This window comes from Rhinopithecus bieti, unplaced genomic scaffold (assembly GCF_001698545.2).
Source record: "Rhinopithecus bieti isolate Rb0 unplaced genomic scaffold, ASM169854v2 scaffold_12642, whole genome shotgun sequence".
Classification (NCBI taxonomy): domain Eukaryota; kingdom Metazoa; phylum Chordata; class Mammalia; order Primates; family Cercopithecidae; genus Rhinopithecus; species Rhinopithecus bieti.
The window spans coordinates 1,056,754-1,066,730 of NW_016807465.1; positions in this window are offsets into that span (position 1 = coordinate 1,056,754).

Below are 9,977 nucleotides of genomic sequence, written 5' to 3' on the forward strand. Positions count from 1 at the left end.
GATAAATACTGCTCCAGTCCAGGGTTACTGGAAGTGTAGTCCAAGGACCAGCAGATCAGCATCACCTGGGAGCTGGGTACGAATGCATACCCTCCAGTCCCACCCAGGGTTTCTGAATCTGCATTTTAACAGGATCCTCAGGGCATTCAAAGGCTCAAAGATTGAGAAGTGCTGCTCTATTTCTGATTATGATGGATAACAGGAGGGCTGACTTACTCTCTTAATAGAGAAAAGCAGCAGGTCTTTAAGGACGGCAGTAAACACCAGCTTAATTGGCAAATCCTAATTGAATCGATAATCATCTCTTCATTTCCAGCTGGTGCAGACTGTGGGTTAAGGCCAGGGGACAGAAGGGGATTCCTGGTCAAGATTTCACCAGGAAAAGGGTGCCCTTTGAAGACCCATAGCCAAGGATAACTGAGCCAGGGTTGAGCCAAATTGTGATGCCGTCCTCATCTTTGGATCTGGTGTTAATGAAAGGGAGACAATTGGAAGTAATGTGGTGGATGACGTTGCATGGTCACGGGGGCTTGAAGGGAGCAGTTATTTTTTTTTCTTCTTTTGTTCAGGCAGCAGCTGTGGCTCCCTAAAATGATATCTCAAATGTGTTGCATGCCAGGGATTTAGAACTTGATGATTCACAGGTTTTGTGAGTTGGTGCTTTTAGAGCCAGACAGTGGTCTCGGTAATGCATGTAGTTACAGCCTGAGGGTTCAGAACTAGAATATACATGATAGCAGCATCTTCATCACTTTGTAGCTACTTTTTAGCCGATATGCTCCTTATTGTCCCAGCAAACATGACAACACTTCTGCAGTCACAGCTTGCTCATGCTCTTCCTTTCTCCTACCAGTCCTACCTAACTTTTGAAATCTGTATAGCCTACCCAAATTACTGGTTCCTCTAGGAAGCCTTTGATTTTCTCCAACTGACATCTCTCTCTCCTGAAAATCTCTCTAATTTAGTGGCCCTCAAACTGGCTGCACATTTTAAAATCACCTGGGAAGCTTAAAAAAAAATTTAGGCCACAGCCCAGGCCAGTTAAGTCAGTCTCTGAGTGTGGGGCCCAGACATAAGTAGGTGCTACAGTGCTCCAGGTGAGTCCAACATACAACTGATGCAGGATTTTTTGCTCCTTAGTTCAGCTAAATCTGGGGTTTTGTCTCACGACCAGGAAAAATGAGGCAGGCGGACACATTGAAGGGTGAGGAGGGTAGAATTTATTAAGGGAAAAGAAAGCTCTCAGCAAAGAGAGTTCTCCAAGCAGGTTTCCCCCTTACAATTGAATACAAGGGCTCTCACTTGTGAGCTGAAGAGGCCAGGCTCCTCCCTTGCATAAGGTGCAAATTCCTGGTGGCTCCACACCATCCTTCCAGTGTGCATGTGGGCCCTTAGTCTAAGCCACTCCACATTGATTTGTTTCCCTTACTGCGCATGTGTTAAGGGATGGAATTTTTCACCATGGGCATGTTTAGGAAAGGCCCCTGTGCACAATGACCTGGGCAGGTGGGAGATTCTCCAGGGACTCTCCCCTATCTTCCTAGGCATTTGGCTATCTTCTGCCTGTATCACAACCAGGGTTGTGAACCAGTACCATAATCCTTTTCCTTTTGAGCTTCCTTGTAACCCTAACTTGCTATGATTTATATAATTTTTACTTGATCCCTATACCCACACTGAACTCCCAGAAGTCAGGAGTAGATCTTTCTCCCCCGAGTCCCCTGCAGCCTCTAGCACGTGGCTCAGTGCAGTTGTACACTGATTCTCCTTCCGATCATTCACCCCACTGTGGGACCCTCATCAGGGGCGGTGTGGTTCTTGCTGCTCCTGTCACCTCCATTTCTGGATTCAGAGATTAGGGTTGGGCAAAGTTAGATGTGGGTATGCTGGAGAGCCTAATGCTTCTAGGAAATTTGTTAAGCAAAGTATTTTACTTTGCTAGAAAAAGCATGCTTAATGGTATGGATGGCTACAGACTTCTTTTTGTCTGTCCAGGAACTTTTCGTTAGAATTATCTACTGCTACATAACAAACTACTCCCAAATTTAGTGGCTTAAGACAATAGTAAACATTTATTTCATGTAGTTTCTGTGGCTCAGGGATCTGGGAGCTGCTTAACTGGGTGACTCTGGCTCAGGGTCTCTTACAAAGGCGCAGTTGCAAGATCAAATAGGGCTGTAGTCATCTAAAGGCCAGACTGGGTGGAGGACTCACTTCCAAGGTGTCTCACTCACATGGCTGACAAGTTGCTGCTGGCCGTTGGCGAGAGGCCTCAATTTCCTGCCACATGAACTCCACGTGACTACTTGAATGGTTTCTCCCAGAGTGAAGATCCAAGAGAGCAAGGCGGAAGCTGAAATGTGTTTTATAATTATGAACCATTATCTCCATGTATCCTGTTAGCTACACAGGTTAACATGGGAGGGAGCAACACAAAGGACTTGATGTTTGCTCACTGCAGGAGTCATGGATGAAAGTGTTCTGCTTGATCCTCCACAGGACGGGCATATGCTGTAGGCTGGCAGACCCAGTAACTGCCCCTGGGTGAATATGACTGGTGCAGAGGTGGGCAAGTGACCCAACCTGGCCAATTACTGCAGTCCTAGGATTTTGCTAGAGCAATAGGGAGAAAGCCACCTCTATGGTGTCATAGTTTGGGGATTATTAACTCTAAGAATAATGAGAGCTCGGAGCTGCTGGTGGACATCTTTGCCACTGCATTGAACCTTTTGAGAATGAAGCCAAAATGGAGAACAGAGAGAGGCACAGCATCTTAATGACCTGGTTTGGGTCTATAAAGACCCAAATTCTACAAAGACCCAAAAATTCAGCTGTACCAAAGCTAACTTCCTGAACTTGTAACTTATGCAAGCAAAGAGTTTCTTCAGTTAGACTGATTTCGATTTCTGCCTCTTAGTATCAAATGAGTCTTGGCTAACCCTGGCCGGAGGTCGGGGGCCTCCTTGCTCAAGAGAGGCCACTGTCCTCTCTTCTGTGTGTGGCCATTCTTCAGTCTCTGGTCTTACCGCTGTAAACTCCATAAACCTAGGGTACATCTACCTAGTTCCCTGCACCAATGCTGGGGCATTAAGGGTTCTTAGTGCATATTGACAGACTTGTGGTAAATTTTTTGGTAGCCTTGTATAGTGGGGAAAAAACTGTGGTCTTTGGGGCTATACAGTCCTGGGTATAAAACCTGCTCTGTCATTAATCAACTGTAATCTTAGGCCAGGTACTTTATATGTTTCCCCCAGGTTGTGTACATAAAGAAGGGCTTGTAATCTGATGTTCCCAGGGTGGTTGTGAGGATGAAATGAGATCATATGTGGAAAAGTGAGGCCCATATCAAAAGCTCAACTAATATTTTTTTCTCTTATAATTTTTCATTTCCCCTTCTAGAGATAGTAGCTGAATGCTACCTAGCCAGGATTTAATTTAATTCTGCTTAATCAGCATATTCTGAATATTTGCCATCTGCTAGATGACTAGACAATAGGGTGTCAGGAAGGGTGACTTGATAATTTTGCTTAACTGAGCACTGCCTATAGACCAAGCATGTGATTGATGAGTTTCACAGCATGACTCTGTATTGCTTTTGGCCACATTATTAAGTAGGGGCATTTGAATCTGATTCCTTATGTTAGGGTGTTGCTGAGGTGCTCTTCTCCCACTGACCAGTTCCCAGTGGGGAGTGGGGCATGCAGGAGGATGCTGCTAGGCAGAGACACTGGCCACTGTAGTATTGCCTTCAGATAGTCCAGTCCCTCCTTTACCTATAGGCTTGCTTGTTGGAGCTCCCCTTTCCTCCCCATTCATTGCTAAAAATAATCAATCTGTGTGATGAGGTGGGTCATGATATCTGCAGATTAATGTACTTTCTGGACTCTGTCATTTCTCCTCTGCTCCATCTTCATTTATCCCATTAATGATGCCAGCATCAGCAATTCCTAACCTTGATTATCAGCAGTACATTTCAAGGGTTTAATAAATGTTTCTTGAACAGAATGAATGACAGGTTGATAACAATATTGGAGAGGCATCTGGAACCTTCCAAATTAGGCAAACATCTTCCTTGAACTGCCTGTACACCTAGCCTAACAGTTGCCCTACCATGAATGATGAATGTATCTGAATGCTTCAAATGCTTCAAGTACTCCAAGATTTTGCTTCAGGGCCATCCTTATGAACATCATTTCTCCTTGAACTGTGCTATTGATAGAGAAGGGGCAGGAGATTGGATCAAACTATAAGTAAATAAAGATACAGCATGGAATGTGGTTTTAAGAAGCAAATTCCTGGAATGTTCCTTTCAAAACATTTGAATTTGTCAAATCTACTTTTAAATTGTTGTGAACATTCTTTTACAGTGTTCACCCTGCTCTAATCTGAAGGGTGAGAGAGGGAGAGATTTATTGCAAGGAATTGGTGGCTTATGTGATTGTGAAGACTGATGAGGCAAGTTTGGTATCTGTAGGGCAGGCTATCAGAAAGGGCAGGCTGGAACTTTCTGGCATGAGCTGAAGCTGCTGTCCAGAGATGGAATTTCTCTTTCTTCCCAGAAATCTCCATTCTGTTCTCACAGCCTTTCAACTGATTGAATCAGGTCCACTCAGATTATCTGGCATAATCTTCTTAAAGTCAACTATCTACAAAGTATACTTCCACAGCAACACCCAGATGAGTGTTTGACTGAATAGCTGGAGACTATATCTTAGCCAAATTGACACATAAAAATGGCCACAATAGGCCATGCTTGTCAACTTGGCACCCATATATGTCGCATTAAATCACATTTAATCTCTAAATAAAGACAATAACAAAGTCATACTTCCTCTTAATGCTACAAGTATCCTGCATACAACTGAAAACACATTAACCTTTTCTCCAGAAGAGAATCAAAGTTCTTACATAATTTCCATTTTCTTTGGATTTTCTATAACTTATTACTGTGATATAACTATTAATATGTCTTGCGTTAGATGATGGCATAAGAGAGGGAAGAAAACAAAAGTATTTGCATAACATATTTATATTCATAACAAAATAAGAAATAACTATTAAAGTCCTCATTTCTATAACTGGTCATATTGCTGTAGCTGGTATTTATAATTACCTTTTTCCACTATCTATTCCATATTCTATTTGCACTCAGCTAGTTGTGGTTCTTGGGCTCACATATGAACCCCAAACTTCATTCCTGAAGAGTCTGAGTCTTTATCAGTTTTGCCTGAATTGGATTGTTGTAGTTTTCCATTAACTTTAATCACAAGATATGGTAGTATTAATAGATATCCTAAGGGATCTTCATTATTCTTTTTTACCTCCATTGTGGAGTAGGAACCCAAATCCTCCTTAGCAATCAGGATCAATAATTCCAGTCAGTACAATAACTCCCTTCTTTGTTGATTCAGATGCATGAGGACTCTAGATTGGTCTGGTGCAGTCTCAGCTTCCAGTGCAGTAGAATCATTGGATCTCCTGGTGGAAGTATTTCTCCCATTAGAACTGACCTCTATGTTGCTGGTAGCAGCTAGCTAGGACCCGTGTCACAGACAGTAAAGGTATTTACCAAGACAGTCATAGGTAAAGAAAGGCAGATTTATCAGAGAAAGTATGAAAATATGTTGTAAGGTTGCAATAGGTAGCACAGCAGAGAAGGGGCTATATGCAAAGAGGCAGGGACTGGAGGGAAGTTTTATAGAGCCGTGCTGGAGGGGGCCACATGCATTCCAAGTTTGTGTTGCTGGGGCCACCACAGAAGGAGGTCGCTGTACATGCAGAGGTGGCTGGGGTTGTTTGATTAGCTATGGGTCAGAATAACTGTTTATTGTTCTTGCCCACCTGGGGCCCTCCCCCACCTGGGGCCACTTCTTCATTGTTACTTTCTTATCAGGACTCCACACTCTAGACCAATAGAACTTAAGGTTGAGAGAACAGGAAGCAAACATTTTGCTAGTAGATCACTAGGGATAATAGTGGTAATACTACCATTTTCATCGTGTGATCCCTGGAGCCATGAATCCTAGCTGTGGGAGAAACACTGCAGATTGGATGCTGATTTAGAGCAGTCTCCTGGAGGATGGTGCCCTAGCCCTGCAAGGTTTTTTCACATAGCTGAGGTTGTAACTGAGTCTTCAAGAGGCCATTCCTTGAACCTCCATCCCTCTACCACCGTGGCTAATCACGGTGGCTACTTTGTTCATGAGATCATTCTATTCCTTGGTAGGTCAAGCTGCTGGCTTCCAGATAAAGGGGGAACAGAAGACCAGTGAATTCCTTGAGCATGAGCCTATTTTTGTACCTCATTTGCTGTGAAGTGAGTTCCTTGATCAGAAGCAATGCTGTGTGGAATACCATGATGGTGGATAAGACATTCCATAAGTCCATGGATGGTAGTTTTGGCAGATGAATTGCTTTCAAGGGAAGGCAAATCAATATCCAAGCAAGTAACTGTTCCAATAAGAACACAGTGCTTCTGGGCGCGGTGGCTCACGCCTGTAATCCCAGCACTTTGGGAGGCCGAGGCAGGCAGATCATGAGGTCAGAAGATTGAGACCATCCTGGCTAACATGGTGAAACCTCATCTCTACTAAAAATACAAAAAAATTAGCTGGATGTGGTGGCACTTGCCTGTTAGTCTCAGCTACTTGGGAGGCTGAGGCAGGAGAATCGCTTGAACCTGGGAGGCCGAGGTTGCAGTGAGCTGAGATTGCGCCACTGCACTCCAGCCTGGGTGACAGAGTGATACTCAATCTCAAAAACAAACAAACAAAACAGTGCTGTCCTTTCCATGATAAAAGTGGTCCAGTATAATCAGCCCACATCAGATACCTGGTTGATCACCTTGGTGAATGGTGCCATTTGGTGTTGGTCTCTGCTACTGGTGGAATGGGCACTCAGCAGTGGTTGTGGCCAGGTTGGCCTTGGTGAGTGAAAGTCCATGGGCTCTTGCTGAGCCCATGCAGAACCTCTATCCCTCTACCACCATGGCTACTTTGTTCATGAGATCACTGGGCAGCCCAGTGGCTGGGGAAAGAGGCTGAATGGTATCACAGAAGAAGTTACTCTTTTTGCTTGACTATTAAAATCCAACTCTGCTGAGGTCATTATTTCATGAGCATTCACGTAGGACACAAATATCTTTACAATCTTTGTACATTCAGAGAGGTCTATTCACATACCTTTTTCTCAGACTTCCTTGTCTCCATTTTCCAGTCATGATCTTTCTAACTCTTGACCAGCCAAAGCACTGGCCACAGCCTATAAATTAGTACAGACTCTTACCTCTAGCTGTTTCTCCTTCCAAACAAAATGAACAACCAGGTGCACTGTGCACTGGGATTCCTCTTGAGCTCTGTCTTTTAGGGATGTTCCAGAAAGACTGTAGTGCTGTGGTTTTCTACTTTTGGGTGGTACCAGCATATGCAGAGCTATTTGTAGGTCAGATCTGAGTTTTCTTTTCCTCAAGCAACTGCTCCTATGGAACTCCCCATGAGGCTATTATGTGCAGGCTGGGAGAGAAAAGGTAAAAATAATAGTAGAAAGACTATGGACATTTGGGCCACTTCCTCATGTAAATTATACATGCTTTCATGTAAATTACACATGCCTGCAAGAGCCTGATCTCTTACATATACTATTTCTATTTAATTATGGGGTACTGCTTTATAGGCTCATCTTTGTCTCGGTGGGTCAGATAACATCCTGTTCATTATGGGCAGTTCAGAACACATGGCAACTTTGTGGTCTATGGTTAAGTATTCTGTCTTTACTAAGGCCGCGTAGCAAGCCATGAGTTGCTTCTCAAAAGGGGAATAGTTACCTGTAAAGGCTGGCAGCACTTAGTTCCCACATTCTAAGGCTCTGTACTATGATTTATCTAAGGTGACTCAGTGCTGGGTGCAATGGCTCATGTCTGTAATCCCAGCACTTTGGGAGGCTGAGGCGGGTGGATCACTTGAGGTCAGGATTTGAGACCAGCCTGGCCAACATTGTGAAACCCCAACTCTACTAAAAATACAAAAATTAGCCAGGTGTGGTGGCAGGTGCCTGTAATCCCAGCTACTCTGGAGGCTGAGGCAGGAGATTCGCCTGGACTTTGGAGGCTGAGGTTGCAGTGAGCCAAGATCATCCCGTTGCACTCCAGCCTGAGTGGTAGAGCGAGACTATCTCCAAAAAAAACAAACAAAAACAAAAAAAAACTGACTTACTACAGACTTCAAACAGTGTCTCAATTTCTATTCCAGTTTCAAGTACCATCAGATCTGCTGGATCATGTCCAAATGTCAGAGCAGTTTGCACTGCACCCTGGATCTGTTGTAGAGCCTTCTCTTGTTCTGGGCCCCACTCCAAACTAGAAAGTTTTCAGGTCACTTTGTGTATTGGTTTTCTAGGACAGTTGTAAAAAATTACCACGAACTAGGTAGCTTAAAACAATAGAAACTTAATCTTTCATTGTCTTAGAGGCCATAGTCTGAAATTAAGGTGTTTGCAGGGTTGGTTCCTTCTGGTGGCTTTGAGGAAAAATCTGTTCCATGCCTCTCTTCTAGCTTCCGTTGGGTTGTAGCAATCCTTGGTGTTCATGGGCTTATAGCTGCGTTATTCCAATCTCTTCTTTAATTGTCACATGGCCTTCTTTCCTGTGTGTGTGTGTGTGTCTTTCTCCTTACAAGGATACCAATAATTTGATTTAGCATCCATTCTAATCCAGTACAACCTCATCTTAACTCGATTCCATCTTCAAAAGCTTTATTTACAAGTAATGTCACATTCATAGGTACCATATTTTTTTTGGCAGGGGGGACGTAATTTAACCCACAACCTTGGTAAATGAGCGGGAGTAGCAAATGAAGAATATGTTGCCTCAAATTTAAAGCCACTATGCATCATGCCTTTTCTGGTTGTAGGAAGGCAGATGCCACAGCTTATTCTTCACCTTAGAGGGGACATCTCAACATGCCCATACCACTAACAATTTCACTGGGGTTGAAGGCCCGTTCATTTTTGTCAGAATTATTTCCCAATCTCTGACATACAAATAAATACCTTACCGGTGTGTCTTGAGTAATTGCTGCTACTTCTTGTGAGGTCCAAGTAACATCAATGCAATGGACCAGGCATGATGGTTTGAAGGGAAAAGTGATCAAGGTCCCTAAGGACTAAATTATGACCTAGGACTGGGAAGTTGATATATACCTCTGAAGTAGGAGAGCGAAAGTGTATTGCTAGTTTTGCTAGCTGAAAGCAAATGGTTTGGGTGGTTTTTACTAACAGGTATCCAGGAAAAGTGCATTTGCCAGATTAATAGCTGTGTGCCAGGTACCAGAGGATATGATACTTTGCTCAAGCTGGCCATTTGCAACTGGGAAGTAGTGTTACAGGTAGAGGTGTGAGTGGGGCAGGAGAGGGCTCTCCCTGCACCCACTAGAAATATCGGGTGATGATGTGACATTTATCACACTGCCTCTCTAAAAATGATAATTCTGCAGCCAGGGAGAGACAATCTCCTGATGGTCCATGCCTGTTAACATTAGAAGTGCTAATTGAATGCAGGCTCCAGGGAGAACTTCCTGGGCCTGTGTGTTAAGAGACAAAATTGAGTAAAGTATGATCTTCCAGGGGTTCATTCCACCTGAAAAAGGAAGAAAGCCTCAGATGGGCATGCGTCTACCTCCCTAAACACACTGCATGTGCTCACTTCCCAAGGGTAAGGAGGGCTCTGCGCATGCAGGCAGCCCACCCTAAGGGAAGAATCATGGGAAAGACTTGAGCTTATAAAAGTCCTAGGATCAGGATTAAACGGGGCACTTGACCTTCTCTCTTTAACCTTCATGTGCCCGCTTGCACCTTCCTTTTTCTCCTGTTCTAAGACCTTTTTAAATAAACTTCCATTCCTGCTCTGGAACTTGCCTTGGTCTCAGTTAAATTCATTCTTCTGAGGAGGCAAGGACTGAAGCTGGTGCAGATTCACATGGATA